The sequence below is a fragment of the Hippopotamus amphibius genome, chromosome 16 (assembly GCF_030028045.1).
Source record: "Hippopotamus amphibius kiboko isolate mHipAmp2 chromosome 16, mHipAmp2.hap2, whole genome shotgun sequence".
Lineage (NCBI taxonomy): Eukaryota > Metazoa > Chordata > Mammalia > Artiodactyla > Hippopotamidae > Hippopotamus > Hippopotamus amphibius.
In genome coordinates, this window is record NC_080201.1 from 34,445,982 (window position 1) to 34,458,696 (window position 12,715).

A 12,715-nucleotide genomic window follows, 5' to 3' on the forward strand; every position below is an offset into this window, starting at 1 on the left:
GAGGGCAAGTCAGCCCCACCCTGGGACCAAGTGGGCCATGATTCTACCTTCAGACACTACCAGTGCAAGCTCCCCATTGTACAGATATACAAACTGAGGCCCAGAGAAGGCAAGAAACTGGCTCAAGTTCCCACAGAGGGTTTGAAGCAGCCAGGAGTTAAATCAAGGCCCCTGGCTCCCACATCCACGCTTCATCCCTGATTTAAGAAGTTTAAAAAAGGCTTGGGTTAATATTAGGAGCAATGTCTCCCAAGGGATCAGGGAATCAATTTTCTTTGAGGCAGTGGGAGAGGCCCCATCCATGCTGGTTGGATTCAGGCTACTGCAGCTCTCTCTTCAATAACGGCTGATGTTTATTAACCACATACAATGTGCCAAGCACTATTCTAAGTGCTTTCGTTAACCCTCCCAACCGCTCTAAAGTTGATACTAGGATCAGCCCCACTACACAGATGAATAAACTGAGGCACAGAAAGGCTAAGTGACTTATACAAGGGTTGAAAGCTAGACGAGGTACAACTAGGATTTGAACCCAAACAGTGCGACTCCAGAAGGCATGCCTTTAATTCCCTTATAGTTGGGTTCCCCACAAGGGCCCGAGCCCAGGCCTGTGCAGGTAACCCACCGCTACACCCAGGGGCAGACCCAGACACTGCCATAAAGATGCCAACATAGGTGAAGCAACACTCATGGTACAAACTAAGACGTTTCAAAGCTTATGGGCGCACTCACCCCAGTCCACTGCCCCCTCCCCAAATGCCCAGCACTCCCCCCACACTCTCCCCCTGCCCCACCCCCTCCCACCACACACTATGTGTTGTCACCTCTGTCAATGGCTTGCTCTGGGCTCAGCCTTCAGACTCGGGGTCCTGGGAACCTGTGGGGAAGCGATCTCATGGAGTTTCAAGCCCTGGGAGGGTCCCCATGTGGCAGAGAAAATCTCTCAGCAGAGTCCCTTCTGCAACGGTCACAGAGTTCAGGGATGTGGGCTGGGGCAGTGCCCACAGAGAATGAAAGTGAAAAGAGGTAGGCATGGTAAAAGAAGAGGAACGCCAGCTTCTCTCTACCAAAAAGGGACATTCCAGATACTCAAGGGAGTAGACACCAAGGGGCTTGGAAACTCTGCATCTTTCCTCTTGGTTGTTAATGCGTCTAACTCCCTTCTTGGGCCAAGTGGAAGCCGGGGTTTTACTCATGCTGGCATCACTAAGCTTGGCACGAGGCTGGGCCAAGCGGAAGTACACTGGGAATGTTCATGAATTTAAAATCCACCGAAAGAAGGAGTACGGCCGGAACATTCTGTGCCTGTCTTCATATGCCAGCCAAAGTAAGGAAAAGGAGAAATCACCATCTCAGAAGGCTGCCAACACTTCGGCGGGAAGCCTTGCATTGGCCAGATGAGGAAACTGAGGCAGCAAGGTTACTTGCGTGCCTGGCAGCTTGGGAGGGAGGGCATCCCCAGTGCGAAGGCCACTGTAAACCAGAAAGGAAAATAGTTCTCTTTGGCCAAGCAGGCCTCCTCTCTGTGCCAGGCAGAGAAGTCAAGAGAGTAGAGGTGGGGAGAGGGCAGAGGAGAGAATGGCACAGGGTAGCAAGAGCTCTGGGCTTGACCCTGGAGTGGTTCTCAGCTGTAGAAACACCTGCCCCATCACCACCCCTGCCCAAGTCCTGGGGGAAAGAACTACCACCCACCCCTCCAGAAACAGCCCAGAAATGGATTAAGCACTCTCCCTCTGACCCAATGCCTAGAGGGCATGTGTGCAGCCAGGAATTAAAGACGTTGAAGAGTTAAGATGAGATAGGACATTGCCTGCCCCTCTCACCCAGAGGATACCTAAGGATGGACAGTTGTTCTCTCCTCTGCGTTGGTAAAGCCTGGACCACTGTTCTCCTCATCAAAGATCATTAGGCTTAGAGCAGGCATGGCCTTGAGCAAGAAGGCAAGGCTGAGTGGCATAGTGGCAGGTCTAGATTTGCCCACAGACCTCACCTTTCTCCCAGGGAAATCCCCGAAGAGGTGGGCAGAGTTGATCAACCAGCTGTGCAGAACTACATAATTCTCAGCAGTTCTGGCACAAAGCGTTCTGCCTCCATTGTTAGCTGCACTGAAAGACCCCACCAAGCCCAATGATCTTTTTTTTTTTTTTTTTTAGCCTAATGATCTTTGACACACCTGTAGACATGCTCGGCCACAAGGGGACGAGCTACAAGTAAGCAGGGGTCCTTCCCAAACACACTGAGTCTGGGTCAGCCGAAGGATGCCTGAGCCACACAGATCCAACTAGTAAAGCCAGGGCACCTGGAGAAAGAGGCAGGCCCAGACCAGAAGGTCTGGCACTCTATCCTCCCCCCAGTAGCTGGAAAGTCCCATCTCTGGCCTGGCTTTCTTCCAGAAACCTCACAGCTGGGAGAATCCCCAAGGACCAATCTGGCCAGCATCCTGTCTCTAAGAAGGTATCGTTCTTTCTCATCTTAAACATCCAGGGCAGAGGACCTGGCCTGTTGCTGTCCTCACGAACCAGAGCAGGAAGTTCCTCATTGTGTCTAACCAAAGTTTTTCCTGCTTCGGTTTAAATTGGGAACGATAGAAAACAGATGTCCATTTGTCACCTATTTCATAAAAACTGTCCCTAAAATCCTGCCTCTTGCCCCTTTATTCCCTGCTCAGACTTCCCCTCTTCAGACTAAATAAATCAGCCCCTCTCCATTGCTTTTTCTTCTCTACTTCAATTATTGCAACTTTCGAGTCTTTTCTCAATGAAAGTAAGGTCTGTGCAAAGAAAGGGGCACTCCCTTGCTGAAACAGAGGGTCAAGTGGAAGGTTTAAATGACATGGCCCACCCCCACCCCCCCATCCCCAAGCCCAGATCAAGCCCTGACACCTTCTTCCCTCTTGAGACACAGCCAGTCTGGTTTCCCTGGAGCCCTGAGCCAGTTGAGTTGCTTAAGTGCTGAAATCCCAGCCTTCCGGGTCTCTGCATACAGGAGAGAGGGAGGCGCCAGAGGCTCAGCTTCTGAGCTGTCCCGCTCTTAGCTGGGGCCACACCTCCACTAGGGCACTGGACCCATCCCTCTCACTTCCTGCGGCATCCTCCCTTCTTGCCCCCTTCACTGGGTTTCCCTCTGGGAGAGCAGTTCTCACCAGCACATACACACACTATAATTTCTCCCTCCCACCCCATTTCTGTGCCCCCTTCACAGCAGGACTCCTTAGCTATTGTCTGTACTGCTATCCTCAAGTTCTCCCCTCTTATCCCCTCCAATCGTGTCCCCTTTGGCCCCCAACTGCTTCTGTCATGGTCACCAGTGACCTCCAGGTGGCTGGATTCTCAGCCCTCAGCTCGCTGGCTCTGCCAAAGGCATTTGTCATAATCACTCCCTCTTTCCTCCTTGAAGTACCTGCCTCACTGCCGTCCAGAACACCCCAACTCTCTGATTTTTCCCCCCATCTCACCAGCCACTCTTTCTGTCTCCTTGGCTAGTTCCTAATGCTGGGAGCCCCAGAACTCCCTGGTGGGACCTTTTCTCTCTGTATCACTCTCTCCCTAAGTGAGCTTACCTGCTCTTATGGCTTTAAATACCAGCTATATGGTGATGATGCCCCACATTTTATTTCCAGCTCCAATCTCCCCACTAAACTTTTCCTACTGCCTAACTGACATCTTCACATGCCCAACAGGCATCTCAAACTTCACAAGCACAAAGCCAAACTCCAGATCTTCCCCTCAAACAGGTCCCATCTCAGCTGGTGGCAGCTCTAAACTTCCAGATGCTTGGCCCCAAAACCCTGGAGTCACCTTTGACTCCACCTTTCTCTCACATCCCAAATTCTACCACCCCCTACCCTAAAAATACATCCTAAATCTGAAAATCTGGTATTTTTTCATCGCCTCTATGCCATGGGTACAAGCCCCCATAGTCTCTCCCCAGAATGACAACAGTGGTCCTCTCACTGGTACTCCTACCCTTCTGCCCACACCTCCTTACAGTCTCTCTCCTGCCCACAGCCAGATGAACTTGCTAACCCCTAAGTCAGAGCAGATGATGCCTCTGCTCAAAGCGGCTCCCAGTGCACTTGCAGTGGCCTTCAAGTCCCCATGCAAGGGATCGCCACCTCCCCACCACTTACCTCTCTGCACTCATTTCCTACTAATCCTGCACTGGCTCCTCACCTACTCTGTTCCAGCCAGACCTGCTCCCACCTGCCCGAGGGCCTTTGCACATGCTCTTCCCTCTGTGGGTGCCCTGTCCTTTCCTCCAGTTATTCATATAGCTCCCCCCTCACCTCCTTCAAGGCTTTGCTCACTTGTCACCATCTCACAGAGGCCCTCCCTGACTAAGCTATCTAAAACCACAATACCCATCCCAATACCTCATCCCCTTTGCCTGCTTTATTTTTCTCCATAGCACTTCCTACCACCTGACATATCATGTATTTACTTATTGGACTGCTGTGCAACTCCTTTCTAGAAAACAACCCCAGGAGCGCAGGGAATTTCATCTGATATTTTTCATTGCTGTATCCCCAGTGTTTCACCCAGTGCACGGACCAAGATTGTGCGTGAATGAATAAAGGAATGGATTTACTCTGCATGGTTCCAAGAGGCAGAAGTGGAGCCAAGGGGCGGGATCTGCAAGCCACAGATTTTGACTAAATGAGGCCAGAGCTGCAGGACACTGAACAGCACTTCGTAAGTAATGAGCTCCCCATCACTGAGTATATGCAATAGAGGGATCTTGCACTGGATGGGAGGTCAGTGGGCTAGACGGGGTCCCGCCCTGCCTCACATCTCAGAGTCTCGATTGGCTAAAGGGATCTGAGTAACCAACCAACTTACAGGCAGAGTGATTGGGACAGGAGAGCAGAATCAACAGGAATGTCACTCTGGTCTTCACCAAGGGGTCAGGGGATGAGTGACGTGGCAGGCTTCTCCCCTCTATGGAACAAGGACTCTGTGGCCAGGGAACGGCCCGTGGGGAGACGGAACCCACCACAGGGAGGAGCTTAAGAGCTTGGAAAGAGGGAGACAAGCAAGAGCAGACTCAGAGCCGAGGGTCCAGCTGCCGGGAATCCCTCCTGGAGGGGATGGACGGAGGCTTTTGAGTTTGTTGCAAAGCCACGTAGGACCAGATGGCTGTTCCTCAACATGAGGAGCAAAGGAGGGGATGAACAGCAGGAAGAATGTGAGGTGGTCAGGCCCTGGTGTGGGTAGGTCTGGGCAGGGATGGGATGTGAAGTGGGCAGGGGTCTCCACACCCACCACGGGGCAGAAGGAGGAGGCAGGAGACTCACATGAGAGTTACAAGGCCACGGGCAGGGTTAGAGATCACCCAGGCACGGTCATTTGCACCCACCCATTCACAAGCAAGATGAAAATGGGGAAACTGAGGGAGATGGGAGGGGCCTGAGCAGAAAGTAGCCCCGCTCAGACCTGAAGCCTGGCCTCCTCATTCCCAGGCCGGCTCGGTGCCTCGAAACTTCATCCTGCGTGTTCTCCCCCCACGCACCCCGCGATCCCCAAATCACAGTCTCTCTCCAGACCTCAGAGGCTCCTGGGGTGGAAGTTCTGCCCACGTCCCCAAGCCCCCTCATCGTTTGTAGTCACAGCCCCGCCAGGAGGCTCCCCAACCTCGAGACGCCCCCTTTCCTTCAAGACCCCGGGACTCCCGAAGGGAAAAGCGAGGCATCCCCATCCTAAGGCTGGCGGCCTGGAGAGCGAGGAAGTCAGCTGTTCCAGTCCCGGGAGCGGGAGCCTCGGCGCCCTTCGCCCCCGCGCGGGGTGCAGTACCACTCACCCCTGACACCCCGATTCCTCCGCGCAGCTTGAGTCTTGACTCTCGCGCTCGGCCCCGCCCCCGCCCCGTCATGCCCCGCCCCCGCTGCGCAACCTCTGCCCGGCAGCCCCGCCCGTCCGGTCCCCGCGCCGGCACCTCCTGGGATGCCGAGAGCCAGCCGGGCCTTGGGCAGCGGGGCACGCCGGGCAGAGGCAGGCTGGACGGCCGGTGCCGCGTGACCCGGGCCAAGTATGTCTTCCTTCCTGGGCCACCTTTCAATCGGAGGGAATAGCAGAGTCTCTCAGGACAAGTTCCCCACCCAACACACACACACACACACACACACACACACACACACACAAAGATATCCTGTGACTTGAAAAGCTAGGAAAGCTGTTGCGGTCAGTATTACCCCACGCACCCTACATGTTAGGTAATAGTGGACAAGGCATTTAAACTTCCTCTTCCTACGTTTTTCTTTCCATCCTTCTAAGTTGCGGCAAGCCATCTCAGTGCAGTACTAATAGGGCTTGAACACCTCTCAACACTGCCTAGGCGCCCTGGCTCTGCGACATTAGCTAACTAGAATTTACCAGCACTGTTTGGTTTACATTAGGTCTATTTTACTTTATGATTTCTTATTCCTGGCAAGTGATTGCTGAATGATTCATTGAAGGCATTAATATAAACGTTCCTTTTAAAACATTTGTACTTGGAAACTTTTAAAGGTAAAGTCAATTTCAAGGAAAAAAACTGACATTGACATAGTGCTTTACAGACATTAACTCAGTCGATTCTACCTACAGGATATTGACTATCTTTACCCTAATTTGTAGAGGAAGAAACTGAGGCACAGAAAAGTTCATTAGTTTATCCAAGTCATAAGAGCAGAGCCGCGATTTGCCCCCAGGTGTCTGACATCAAAGTTCATGCTCAAACCATTACCCCACACTGCCTCCAGGTAAATACCTGCACAGGTGGTGCACATTTGGCTGAGGTTGGGAAATGCTGCATTAGAAGGACTGAATCTAACCCCAGGAAAATTATTCCAGATGGTGTACAGATCTGTCTACAAGGATGTTCACTACCATCTTGTCTATAACAGCAAAAAGATGGAAGTCTCCTAAATGCTCAATAATAGCATATTACTTAAGAAAAGCGACAGAGCAACTGAACCTGGAAAGTTTACCTGACTCATCTTCTCTCATACTCCACACCCAACCTGGGAGCAAATCTGTCAACCTGACCTTCCAAACATACTCAGAATGCAGCCACTTCTTACCATATCCACTATTACCACTTGGGTCCAAACCACTGTCACCTCACACCTGGGTTATGGCAAGAGCACCCAACCATTCCCCATGATTCCAACTAGTCTCTCTTCAACCTCACACTGAGCAGCAGTCTCCATGCTGGTCCCCTGCTCCAAGCAGCCCACCCACCCACCAGTGTCCAAACCCTTCTACCGCCAGGCCCAAATGACCAGTGTGTCCTTATAGCTCTTGGTCCTCCTACCTCTGTGGTTTGCTCACTCCGGGCCTCAGTGGGAGGCAACAGGTTGAAGAGCACAGAGTTTGGACTTGAGTGAACTTGGATTTGAATCCTAGATCTCTATGCCCTTGGGCCAGTTATTTAACCTTGGCCTCAGTATCCCCGACAGCTAAGTGGTGCTGACAATCCACTTAGATCTTGTCATGAGGAGAACAAATACAGAACTTGGCACTAGTAAGCACTAAATTCTGTATAATAGGAATGTTATTTATTGAGAACTTACTATATGCCAGGCATTGTACTCTTATCCATCACATGAGCCCCTATATGGAATAGGTACTGTTCTTTGTCCCCACTCTTTACATCAAGAGCCTGAGGCTCCAAGAGGTAAATAATTTCCCTGACTCAGCTGCAGGATGCTGGAGCTGTGAATCAAGCCCACATCTTTCTTTCACTCCTTTCGTTGGGACTTACCTATCCATCAATACCTCCCTCCCTCCAGGAAGCTCCCCACTCTCCCCCCAGTCCTCTGAGCGACCAAGGAGCAGCCTGCCTGTGCTCTGGTTTGCCCTCAGCCTAGATGGCGATCTGTTTCAGCTCGTGCTCCATGTGTCCATCCCGTTTTCCCACCAGACTGTGAGTCCTTGACGGCTAGAGACATCCCGTCACCATTGCTGGACCTCCACCTCTGGCCCAGTGCCTGGCCCAAGTTTGTTAAGTGACTTATTAAAAGAGAGACAATGCAAAAGGGAAGGCCACAGCAGAGAAGGCAGCTTTCTACTGAGCTGCCTCAAACCTGGGGAACCTGATGTACCTGGCGCCTTCGGACAGCCTCTGGTCTTACCCATCCCCATCTCAAGACCAGACCCAGGACTTCCCTGGAGGCGCAGTGGTTAAGAATCCACCTGCCAATCCAGGGGACATGGGTTTGATCCCTGAGCTGGGAAGATCCCACATGCCACGGAGCAACTAAGCCCGTGCGCCACAGCTATCGAGGCTGCGCTCTAGAGCCCACGAGCCACAACCACTGAAGCCCGCACACCTAGAGCCTATGCTCCACAACAAGAGAAGCTACCTCAATAAGAAGCCCGTGCACCACAACGAAGAGCTGCCCACTCCCCGCAACTGGAGAAAGCCCACTTGCAGCCACGAAGACCCCAATGCAGCCAATTAATTAATTAATTAAAAATCAAATTGAAATGGTATAAAAGAGGTTCATTTAAAAAAAAAAAAAGACCAGACCCATATTTTGTCCCCTTCCCCCACCTCCAGCCATAACCCAACTCCAAGCCCATCAGTGAATTGGGAAGGTTTTGCTGAAGATCAGACACCAACAAATCCAGCTCCCCTGACGGGTGGGTCTCCTCCTCTGCAGACCCCTTGCTGTGTCTCCTCTCTTCTCCCCCTCCCCCACATGGGTTCTAGAATTCAGCTTCATTTTCTCAAACCCTTCCCTTCCAGCCCCAAGCTTACAAATTCCACTTCAGCAAACCAGAATGTTCCACCAGGTGAACTTACTATCTTTGAAAAACAATTCCTTAATCCTCCATCATTAGTTCACTCACAGCCAGCCCACATCACCCTTCTTTGCAGATTAGAAAAAGGCATCCCTTTTACCTGCGTGGACACAAGAGCCAGCTTGGAAAAGCAAAGTGAGGGCTGGATTTCAGCCCCACTCCTGCCCTCTTGAGGGACTCTGGGCAGGGCACAAACCTTCAAACTACATGCGATGGTCCTACATTCCCACTTAAACTCATCAAAGCCTCTACTAAGCAAACAGATCCCCCAGGAACACAAGATGTTTGTGTCCTGCTGATAATTAAAGTTAGATTTTCTTCACATCTTGGCCTTGAATTCTTACACAGGTCAGAAGGACAGACAGTCCTGAGCTTGTGTGAGTGTGTGAGGCCCAGGAGGGGCTGAGGTGTTTCCCCAGCCTGCAGTGCAGAAATGTGGCCTGCACCCCAGTCCCACCCCTCCACCCCTCCACCCCCACTCCTCTATGCCTCAGTATAACCACAGCGGTGCCCCACAGCGCACTCTGTCTGTGACCCTGATTTTAAAACCCTGCATTATTAAGAACTTTTGAGATTTTTTTAAAGGCTAATGTGGGTTTCCAGTTATGGAAACACAAGATTGACATGACCGGATTTTGCATCACCTACGAACAAACACTTCACCAGTTTGGGTTTTCTTTGCCAGACACGTGGAGGCACGCCTGTGATCGATCAATTCTTGTTGATTTTCTCAAAAGTGGTGTTTCGGTGTTGGAGTCCCAAGCTTGTCAGACACCCAGAGCAGCAGTGAGTGGTAGTTTACAGTATTCAGTTATTTGCCCAAGGTGGAATGCTTTGGTGCTGGGAGGAGGCTTACCTTACTCTCATATTGCAATTAGGGAAATTGACATTCAGAGAGGGTGGTAGCCTGCCCAGGTCCCTCAGTGAGTCAGGGCTGAGCTGCAGCCACAGCCTGATCTCCATTTCTCTGCTTTTGCCCATATAGGCACACAATTACAGAGCACCCACTAGGTGGCTCTGGGGACCAGAGTAACCAGGAGAGGCCACACGCGGTGGCACTGTGGTGGGTACTGGGGACAGAATGCCGACACAGGCCAAGTCCCCGCAATCAAGGCATTCGAATAGGGCACTAAACAAGGAAACAAATAAGCAAAACAATGAGAGGTCTTGACAGAGGGGTCAGAGAGGGCCCCTGAGGATGAGAAAGAGAAGAGCCCGTCATGGAAGGAACCGAGAGCAGGGCATTGCCGGCTGAAGGAATTGCAAGGGCTCTAACTGCAAAGGCTCTGAAGCACATTTGAGGAACAGAAAGCAGTCCGGACGGCCACTGTGTGGTAAGTGACGCTAGGAGGGGCGCGAATGAGGTTAGCAAGGGAGCAACCAGCAGATCACAGACCATGGAGGCCTCTGCCGGTGATCTGCGTTTACACAGAATGCGGTGGGAGGCCCATGAAGGGTCCAAGCACTGTGAATTCTAGAAGAGACACCTAGACTCTGACATGCCAGCACTTCCCTTCCTGCATTCCCAGGGCCCCTCGGTGCCCCCTCTGGCTTCAGTTCTGCAGTGGGAGGAGGCCCCTTCCTGTCCCACACCCCGTGACAGTGGGGCCCTCCCTGTCCTGGTAGACATAGAGAGGTCGTCTGCCACCTAGAGCCCTGTCCTGCAGAGAAAAGCCAACACCTGGCAGGTGGCCTCTCCTGGTTACCCTGGTCCAGCTAGGTCCTTCCTATGCAGGCCAGATACCCCTGCGTGTCTGGGGTTTTCCAAAGAGCATCTCCCACCTCAAGAAGAGGAAGCAGTGGCTTCTACACATTCTTCCCCTTGGTTGCCAGGCGAGAGGCTAACAGGGGTGCAGAGAAGGCCTCAGAGTCTACCCCAGCCTCTCGCAGATTCCAGGCCCAGGACAGGACTCCGAGAGGAGAGACGGAGTTCCAACCTAGCTCTACACAGAGCCCGAGTCTCCACGCCCCGCCAGGCATTCAGTGGGGCAGTGCAAGGCGGAGGTGAATGAGATGTGGCGCTGCACCCCAGGAGCTCACCAGCCAGCTGGCCAGAGGCACATTACTGATGACCCCCCCCCAAGCTAAACATGTGTGGATACTCTTTTTATAACAGTGATGGCGCTACAGAGCCGTGGGATTGGATGGCTATTTCAATACATAAGGCCAGTAGGTGAGCATGTGGGAAAAAACATTGGACCTCCTACCTCACACCATACATAAAAATCTACTTACTCTAAGGGCATTATACAGCCACAAATGAGAAAGGCAAACTAGAAAGGTTTGTAGAATAAGACTTGCCCACACGTGTACAGTGCTTACTAGGTACCAGCATCGTCCTAAGTGCTCTGAGCATCTTAACTCCTCTTAAGCCTCACAATGGCCTGCGAAGTTGTTTCAGAAAGAAAATAAAGAGCAATGAAGGAGTAAGACCATGGTCTTACCACATGACAACAGCTATGAAAGAAAAGATTGATACAGTTGAATGCTTTAAAGTTGGCAGCTTCTATTTATCAAAAGACCCCATTACAAGAGAGTACAGGTGCAAACCATAGGATGGGAAAGGATATTATTGAGAAGGACATATACCCAAATGAATATATAAAGAACACCTACGAACCATGAAGAAAATAAGCCAATCAAAAAAAATGAGCAATGGACTTGAACAGACCCTTTACCATAGACGATATAAGAATGGCCACTAAGCCCATGAAAAGGTGTTCAACATCACCAGTCACTAGGGTAATGCAACTTAAAACCATGATGCGATACCACTTCACACCCACTGGAATGGCTGAAATAAAAAATATTGACCATATCAAGGGTAGGTGAGGATGCAGAGCTTCTAGAACCTTCATGTTGCTGGTGGGACTGCAAAATGACACAACCACTCAGGAAACAGGTTTGGCATAATTGAGTACAGTTGAAGCTACTCATACTCTGAGACCCAGTAATTTTGCTTCAGATAAACATGTGCACTTGGATGAAAGCATAAGAATATTCCCAGCAGCACTGATCAGGATGGCTCAAACTAGCAACGACCCAAATATACACCAATAGACCAAAAAAAAAAAAAAAAAGATAAATAATTATATATTCAAATAATGTGGCAATACAGTAGTAAAAATGAAAAACCTTTAGCTACACACACAAAAAACGGATGAATCTTATTCACATAAATTCTGAATGAAAGAAGCAAACTACCAAAACACACAAACAGTATCTGTGGCTCAATTACCATAAAATTCAAAAATGAATAAAATGAGACTATTGTTTTGAGTGATAAATTACAAAGAAAAGCAAGGAATTAATCCCCATCAAAATCAGGGGCGGAGGAATCATAGCTGGGGAGAGATACATGGTAGACTTCTCGGTGCAGGGGGAGCTGGAGAGGTTTTGATTTTTTGTCTTATCCCAGCCTCCTGCACTCCAGGCCACAGTACCGGTGGCTATAAATCACCCAATTGCCCAGAGGTTTGCCGTCCCTGGTACTTTCCGGCTGGCGTGTAGGATGCAGCTTTCCCCAGAGAAAGGCACTCTGAGTCTACCCCATCCCCATCCTCACCTGGCCCTGGCTCTGCATCCCACCAGCTCTCTGCTCCAAGCCTTGGTTTCCCCATCTGTCCATGAAGCAGGATGCCCCCATCACGCCTAGCTCATTAGGATAGGAATAATGAACATCCGACAGTTTTGGGAATTAACGTCTCAATGCCAGAGACTGTCAAGGACCCTGAGGGTCAGACAGGCTTCCGCAAGGCTGTGGGAACTGAGGTCCAGGCCCACCCCCTACCCTGCCACGTCCTGCCCAGCGGGGCAGCCTCAGGCTGTCCGTTCGCTGAGTTCACTACCATCTTTCATCAGCCAATGGGCTGGCGCGACCAGGAGCGGGTCACACAGCCTATTTCCTGTTTTCATACGGGGAACTTAGCAAA